The following is an 8,335-nucleotide window of genomic DNA, read 5'->3' on the forward strand; positions in this document are numbered from 1 at the left end:
TATATTTTGTGTAATAATAGGGTCAGCGGTAGCCCAAACCCTTTAACCAGTATACGCCCCTGGTAATGGACAGGCAAATTAGACATAATGTTTTTAATAGCCCTTGGCTGTTTACTCTTACCTACAATGACAGTCTTTAGGATATGGCCTCCATCGGCGTTAGCACACAACAATGCAGAGACACGTTCTTTACTGATTTTGTGACCAGGTGTATTTCTTATGGATTTCGATGCTTGTGTATTATCAGGCAGAGCGCACCAACACAGGCCTGTTTTGTCGGCATTATACACCTGATTTAAACCTAACCCTTCTTCCTTCATGATAGAATACAGTTTTTTCTTGAATGGCTCTACAGCACTTGCATCTGCACTTAGACTCTCCCCACACATTTTTCTGTTCACTATGTTGTGGCATTTGCGAAATCTAAACAGCCAGCCAGCACTAGCCGTAAACCCATTTACACCAAGTTGTTTTGCAAGGTGTTCGGCTGCAGCTTGAATTTCTACTCCTCTCACTGTTATTCCACTTGCACGAAATTGTTCGTACCACTTGTACACTGCATCGTCCAATTTTTGGTCCCCTGGCGCCCGCATTCGCTTAACTCGACAAGTTTCTTTATCCATATTACACTTCAAAGCAAATGACAACAGTTCACTTTTTTTCTTTCGTATATCGGAAACTGTTTGTTTAGCAATTCCGTATTCTGCACAAACACTGGCAACGGCGGCACCATTTTCAAATTTTCAATGATCTTTAATTTTTCATGCAAAGATATAGCTTTATGTTTTCGCTTTCCGGACGAAGCAGCTGGTTTACTGAATGACATTGTCCACCTTGAATTGATTCACCAATTTAAATTAACACTGTATAGAAGAGAGAATACTGTACTGTACTACTGTAGTGTTAAACTGAGTCGAAGTCTTACAGGGTTTGTAATAGCACAAGGGTGGAGGGTGAAAGTTGCATTCCAGGCGGATGAGGGTGGCAGTGGTGGTCAAGGACAAGGTCATTGGATACATTTACAACTCTGGAAATACGAATATAGTATGCCGAAACTTAAGCTGCGCCATGCGAGAATATTTTAATTTATTTTCCACTTTTTTTCAACAAATATAATTTTTTAAGAATACTTGTCCGGATTAAGCGATATCCGGTTTAACGAGGTCTGGATTAACGAGGTTTTACTGTAATGCAAATTTAAAAAGAAATAATGTAGTTGCAGTGTAAGTTTTCTTATGTATTTGCAAATATTGTAAAAGTAAAAGTTAAAAGAATATAAATTAATTAAACTGAACTTCTTCATTTTTTTCTATGGAGCTATGGTCCTCTTAGTTTAACCTTGGCCTCTATAATGATAAACCTCCAGTTTTGGCGATCTTGGGTCTTATTTCTCTATCCTATAACCCCAGTCTTCCTTATATTATTTTGAACATCATCAAGACAGCATGTACCAACATTTCTTGAACTTAAGGGGAGAGGATGGTATTTTTTGGTGAAAAATGAGTAAATTAAAAAAAAAAATCTTTAAAATACTCAGTGATATGAGTGGAATGCATAGCATAACATTTTGTGGGTATTTGTGCCCTTATCGGATGTTGAGTCGCCATTTTTAAACTTCCTGCGTTATGGGTTTTAAATCACTCGCCCACTTTTATTGTTGGTTCCGGTAAATTAAATTTTCAAAAAAAAAAATTTTTTTTCTTTAAAATACCCTTTGATATGTGTGGAATTCATTGCATAACATTTTGTGGGTATTTGTGATGTTATCAGATGTTGAGACGTCATTTTTAAACTTCCTGCGCTATGGACTTTTATATCACACGCCCGCTTTTATCGGCTTCCAGTAACTTCATTTTTTTTTTTGCTACATTGCCAGACAAAAATGGATATCATTTCTAAACTATTAAAGATACATGCATGAAATTTAGAACACACATTCTTTAGACTATTAGGAAACTTTTCTCTGTAACAGAATTTTGTTAATTGATTTCATTTTAAAAATACCTCTGTTTGTTTGCAAGAAAGGAAATCAGAAAATTGTTAATTGTTTATTTTACAAACGTAGGGACTAATATCAAAATTCTGTTACGGACAGTTTGTAGAACATGCTTTTGCAAATACACTGCAAAAAATTGTTTGAATCTATCTTTAAAAACGGTTTAGATATATCGGTTTTAGTACAATCCTGCATTGGGTATATTTTTTTCAAATTTGGGCCCCCAAATAATTTTTTTTTTCAAAATATTTTATTTGGTTGAGTTGCCACAGCTATGAGCTCTCTACATACAAAAAATTAATATTTTACTCCAAATAGGAAAAAAGTTAAAAAAAAAATACCATCCTCTCCCCTTAACATTTTGGAATTTAAAGAGGCTTTATTATAGCTGTTTTACTTCTGGCTCAGCAAATAATTCGAAACTGCGTCTTTTAGATACTATCTATAATCATGGATATGGCTCGGTAAAGGGGCTTTCTGAACGAGTCGGATCAAAATTATTTGAAATGTAGAATATGGTGGCAATGGGAAGGAGAATGGTCTGCACAAGAGGAAAACAAATTACGAAGAATAAAGAATACTGTCCGAGTTTGGGATTCGTCCACAAGAGCGTCACGACACGAAGAAGTTTTACTCACCCGGTTGAGGATTGGCCACTGTTATCTGACACATGGCCATCTGCTACGTGGCGAGCTTCAGCCGGAGTGTGGTCTATGCCATGTTCCACTTACGGTGGAACATTTTTTATTACATTGTAGAAAATATGACCGTGTCCGTCGGCAATATGGAATTCGGCCGAATCTTCGTGACGCTCTTGGAAATGATTTTAATTGTACAAATGCAGTCCTGAGATTTTTATCGAGTACTGGACTTGACAGGGTGATTTAGTTTTTGACCCGTTTTAATTATCCTCCGGACCCTTTACATCCGGAGGTTACACTTGTTATTTAGTATATAAGTTTTTTTAACAAACTTGACATTCGGACCTTTTGCATCCGAGTATTTTAGAAATAAGCCAGATAATTTATTTATGGTAGCATTTGTATTGTTATTTTATCTCTTTTTAAATATTAGTTAAGGTCAGTTTTTTATAATGTTTTATGCATCACCCTGTTGAAACTGCATTTGTGTACCTCGTTTTAATCGTGACAACGTTTTTTAGTTCTTTAAGCATTCTGATTATTGTATAGTTTCTGTTGTGTAAAGAATTTTAGATAAGGGCGCAAATAGCCATAGATGCTGACGCGCCCTTTTTTAAACCCCACTAACTAACTAACTCGAGAGTCTGTATTGCAAATCAGGGGAACTGCCTTTGTATCGGTGACGTAATGTCTTGTTATGCTCATATGCTGTTAAACTACGCTCGCAGCCTTGGAACAATTCTTATGATTCATTCCACCATTCACCTCTGTACTACCGATAAACTGAGTATCCATGGAGACATCATCTGGTGTCTGGTTTCGTGAACTGCTCTCTGAGCTTGACATCCGCCTACCACCAGTTCGCACTCTGGAATATTCCACCACTCCACCATGGGTTATGCGACATCCTTTCTTTGATATAAGTTGAACCAGATTTTTAAGAATTTCATATCAGATTTAATTTATAGACTTTACTTTAGTGAACTTTTATCACAGTTTTCAAATTCTTTTTCTTCTTTTGTTTTGTCTTGTACGGAGGAGGGACTCGAAGGCTTGCACTGCAGGCTGAGGCTTATTGTGCTTACCATTTCTATCCTGTGAATGATCGGGTAGCCGAACGGCCATGCTCTTGTACAAGTACAGCATTCCGTAACGTGAACTTAATCCGAGCTATAGCATGGATGATGATGGTATGGTATGTGAATTAATGATGGCGAAATGAGTTCGAGATCCAACGCCGAAAGTTACTCAGCAATTCCGTTTCAATTGGTTGAGGGAAAACCCTGGAAAAAACTCCAATCAGGTAATTTGTCCCAACTAGAATTTGAACCTGTAACCGCTCGTTTCACGGCCAGATGTGCTAACCGTTACTCCACAGCAGTGGAGAAATTATTCTTTAGTCTTTACTGACAGATCTAGGGTAAATGACTGTGTTGGTTGTTCCTTCGTTGCAAATGGACAGACATGTAAATATAAACTGAGTCAATATACAGTGTTTTTACTGCCGAACTACAGTAACATGCCTTTTACAGAGCTTTATTGTTTTTAATTAGACAACCTCGAGGTAGATTCCTTATCTGCTCCGACTCTTTAAGCACCATTCATTCTCTGCCGTCTTTGAATTCTGATGAGTCGCGTCTTTTAGATACTGTACATCACCATGGGATACGACTCGCTACAAGGGCCTTCCGAACCAGTCGGATAGCGAGCCTGTATTGTGAAGCAGGAGAACCATCACTGTATCGGCGACGTCATATTTTGTTGTGCTCATATGCTGTTAAGCTCCGCTCGCAGCCTGAGCACAACTCTTACGACTCTTTCCATCATTCGTCTCTTTACGGCCGATACAGTGAAAATCCACGGAGACCTCGTCCAGCAGGTGTGCGGTTTCGTGAACTGCTCTTTGAGCTGGATATACATCTACCATCAGTCCGCACACTGGAGTATACCACCACTCCACCGTGGATTATGCGACGTCCCATGTTTGATATAAGTCTGAGCCGCTGTTTTAAGAATTTTACACCAGCTTTTGTTTATAGACTTCGTTTTAGTGAACTTTTATCCCGATATCCAAATTATTCATTAGTTTTTACTGACGGATCCCGGATAAATGATTGTGTTGGTTGTTCCTTCGTTACAAATGGAGAGATATTTAAATACAGACTAAGCCAATATACTAGTGTTTTTACTGCTGAACTCTATGCTTTTTACAGAGTTTTATTGTTTTTAATTAGGCAACCTCGGGGCAGATTCCTTATCTGTTCCGACTCTTTAAGTGCCATCCAGTCCTTGCAGTCTTTTAATTGTGATGATCCGCTTGTCTTAAGAACTCAGCAGCTGTTCCATACTCTCCTTTGCTCTGATTATGAGATTGGAGTAGTGTGGATTCCTGGCCATGTAGGGATTGCAGGAAATGAGGCCACGGATGCTGCAGCCAGGGCTGGCGCACTGGATGGCTCTCTGGTATATTGGCGCGAGAGGTGGCAGGACATTCGAAACTACTTGAAATCTAAAATTTGGTGGCAATGGGAAGGAGAATGGTCTGCACAAGAGGGAAACAGATTACGAAATATAAAGAATACTGTTAGAGTTTGGGATTCGTCTACAAGAGCGTCACGACACAAGGAGGTTTTACTCACCCGGTTGAGGATTGGCCATTGCCATCTGACACACGGCCATCTCCTACGTGGCGAACCTCAGCCAGAGTGCGATATGTGCCATGTTCCACATACGGTGGAACACTTTTTATTGCGTTGCAGGAAATATAACCATGCACGGAGGCAATATGGAATTCGGCCCACATTACGTGATGCTCTTGGAAATGATTTTAATTGTGCAAATGCAGTTCTGAGATTTTTATCAAATACAGGTTTGGATAAGGTAATTTAGTTTTTTATTGATCCGTTTTACTCATCCTCCGGACCCTTTACATCCGGAGGTTACATTTGTTGTTTTATATTTGATTTTACATTGTTGACATTTCGGACTTTATACATCCGAATATTTTATAAAATTTTATGGTTTTAAAATAAGATTGACAAGTTATCTCTGGTGGCCTTAGTTTTATTGTTTTATTTGTTCGTCTTGACTACCACCTAGTGTGGTAGAATTGCTCACTTTTATGATTCCGTAGAAATCACCTTATCTATACTGCATTTGTGTGCCTCGTTTTATCGTGACAACGCTTTTTAGTTCTTTTAGCATTCTGATTATTATATTATTTATGTATTTGTTACATTAAGAATTTTAGATAAGGGCGCAAATAGCCATAGTAGCTGACGCGCCCTTCTTAAACACTACTACTACTGATGAGTCGCTTGTGGTAAGAACCCAGGAACTTTTCTACACACTCCTAAGCTCTGATTCTGACATTGGAGTAGTGTAGATTCCAGGTCAAATTGGAATTCCCAGTAACAAGGCCGCGGATGCTGCAGCCAGGGATGGTGCTATGAATGGCTCTCTGGTATATTTGCGAGGGTGGTGGCAAGATATACAAAAGTACTTGAAATGTAAAATATGGTGGCAAAGAGAAGGAGAATGTTCTGTACAAGTGGAAAATAAATTTCGAAGTATAAAGAATAGTGTTCGAGTTTGATTTCGTCCACAAGAGCATCACGACACGAAGTTCTACTTACCCGGTTGAAGATTGGCCACTGTCATCTGACACAACGTGGCGAGCTTCATCTGGAGTGTGATGTACGGTATGTCGTGTACTGCTCATGATTGAAAATGTTGTCCACACCTGTGGAGTAACGGTCAGCGCGTCTGGCCGCGAAACAAGGTGGCCCGGGTTCGAATCCCGGTTGGGGCAAGTTACCTGGTTGAGGTTTTTTCCGGGGTTTTCCCTGAACCCAATATGAGCAAATGCTGGGTAACTTTTGGTGCTGGACCCCGGTCTCATTTCACCGCCATTATCACCTTCATTTCATTCAGACGCTAAATAACCTAAGATGTTGATACAGCGTCGTAAAATAACCCAATAAAATAAAATAAATTGAAAATGTTTCACTAAGTTGTAGAAAATATGACATGTTCAACATCAATACACAATTCGGCCGACACTACATGACGCTCTTGGAAATGAATTTCATTCTGCAAGTGCAGTTCTGAGATTTTTATCCAGTACGGGACTTCACAAGGTGATTTAGATTTTATTGACCCGTTTTTATTTACTTTCGGGACCCTTTACACCTGGAGGTCACTTTTGTTGTTTTACATATTTTGTTTTACTTAAACTTGACATTTTGGACCATGTACATCTGGATATTTTGTAGAATGTTGTTGTTTTGAAGTTAGCAGATAAGTTGTTTCTGGTGGTATTTGTTTTATTTTTTAAGGTTTCTTTTTTTAACACTACCTAGGGTGTAATAATTGCTAATTTTTATTAATTTTAACGAATAACGTTGTTACTAATGCATTTTTGTACATAATTTCAGTGTGTCTTATGTTTTTTACTCCTAGTTCTTATTCGGATTTAGTTTATGGTATTGTGTCTGTTTTGTTTTTTAAAGAATCATAGATAAGGGCGCAAATAGCCATAGTGGCTGATACTGTCTTTTTAAATTCCATTAAGTAACTAACTATAAGCGCCATTGAATCTCTGTAGTCCTTTTAGTTTGGTGACCCTCTCATTTTACTCACTTCTGGCTCCAAAGTCGGAGTAGTGTGCTTCAACACTTTGAAACCTCTTATTTGGCAGCAATGGGAGAAAGAATGGTCTGCAGAACAGGAAAATAAATTAAAATCATGAAGGATACAGTTCGAGAATGACATTTATATACAAGATCCTCACGGCACGAAGAAATTTTACTTATGTGGTTGAGGATTGGCCACTGCCGTTTTACACACGGCCATCTAAGTGGTGAACCTCCACTGGCATGTGACACGTGCCATGTTCCAAGTATTACTGCATTGTATGAAATATGAGCGTGATCAAAGTGAACATGTGATAGATCGACACTTTGTGATGTTCTTGAAAACTATTTTAATTTTATGAACGCAGTTTTGAAGTTTTTATTACAGGTATTGACATGGTGGTTTATTTTTTTTTTTAATCTTGCAGGCCCATGCCACTTATTCCCTAGAGACTTTACATCTGGGGGATTCTTTAGCTATATTTCATTATGTGCTTTTACTCTTGCACGTTTTACATCCGATTAATTTTATTTATTGTTAATATTAATTAAGGTCACCAGACTTTTTACATCTGGTGGCAGTTATAGTAATCATTTCTTGGCATATCTGTTAATCTTAATTTTCGAGCCTTCTGCTTATTCTTTTTTCATATTAAATTGAGAGACAATTAATTTTCACCTTGTTACAGCATCTGTGTCTAGAGTTTTATTGTGACAACGTTTTTTGTATTTGTTTGATTTTTACATCTACCAGTTTTACACTTTAATTAATTACTGACTCGAGGAAGGCAAGGGCACAAATAGCCATAGTAGCTGACGCGCCCTTTTTAAACACCATTAACTAGCTAACCAATCTTGGTATGGTGATTTGTAAAGATACTGTGTTTCACACTTTTCAAATTTTTTCTCGAATTCTGGATTTATCCTCGTCTTCATTTCGTTATTACCGAAATAATTTCCTCCGAGTATGAAACAACAGCTGCAAGATAGCATCTGTTGAAGTTCTTCTACAGTCTACACAAAGGTAATGTGTAGCTCAATAACTTTTCCGCTGACAACAGAAC

Source organism: Periplaneta americana, chromosome 1, assembly GCF_040183065.1.
Source record: "Periplaneta americana isolate PAMFEO1 chromosome 1, P.americana_PAMFEO1_priV1, whole genome shotgun sequence".
NCBI classification, from domain to species: domain Eukaryota; kingdom Metazoa; phylum Arthropoda; class Insecta; order Blattodea; family Blattidae; genus Periplaneta; species Periplaneta americana.